At 44.1% G+C, this 816-nt stretch overlaps 1 protein-coding gene across 5 annotated transcripts in view; it reads left to right on the top strand.

The window, feature by feature from the left end:
- LOC106883351 (core histone macro-H2A.1) overlaps nt 1–816 on the top strand; it is a 59,418-nt gene that overhangs the window by 16,704 nt on the left and 41,898 nt on the right. The gene's annotated exons all lie outside the window — the stretch shown is intronic.

The raw sequence follows: 816 nt of genomic DNA on the forward strand, positions 1-816 counted from the left end.
ACCACACCACCATACCACACCACATCACACCACCCCACACACACTAGCACATACCACTTCCCAGCACCTACACCATCATCCACACACCTACACATGCACACACGTCAATGTCACCATCCCCCTTCCACACACACATGCTCCTTCGTTTTGGGATCACCACTACTTTATTGTCTTCCTATCTTCCTAGCCCTCCTGTGTAGCCCCTCTGTCTGGCATTCACCATGATAGATCGCTAGCCTCTAAACTTTTTTCTATTTCCTCTCCCTGTTTATTCCTGTGTTCCTTTCTGTCGAAGAGCGTAGGCTCGAAATGTAGAAAACTTTCTCACTTCCCGAGCATTAAACTAATACATCTGTTTGTTGTTTACACACCCATCTTCATCTTTTGGTTTTTTTTTTTTTTTTGTAAATTTTCACTATCTAGTGAAAATTTACAGGCTAGCGATTTATCATGGTGAATGCCGGACAGAGGGGCCACACAGGAGGGCTAGGAAGATGGGAAGACAATAAAGTAGTGGTGATCCCAAAACGGAGGAGCATATGCATGTGGAGGGGGGCTGGTGACATTGATGTGTGCATATGTGCATGTGTAGGTGTATGGATGATGGTGTAGGTGCTGGGAAGTGGTCAGTGCTAGTGTGATCGGGGTGGTGTGATATGTTGTGGTGTGGTGGTGTGTGGTGTTGAGGTATGGGGGAAGCAAGGGTGGAGTCTAAGGGATGGGGTGGGGTGAGATGGAATGTATAGTATATATATATATATATATATACACATGCATATACATACATACATACATATATACATATATTACATATAT

Source organism: Octopus bimaculoides, chromosome 7 (genome assembly GCF_001194135.2).
Source record: "Octopus bimaculoides isolate UCB-OBI-ISO-001 chromosome 7, ASM119413v2, whole genome shotgun sequence".
In the NCBI taxonomy this organism is placed as follows: Eukaryota; Metazoa; Mollusca; class Cephalopoda; order Octopoda; family Octopodidae; genus Octopus; species Octopus bimaculoides.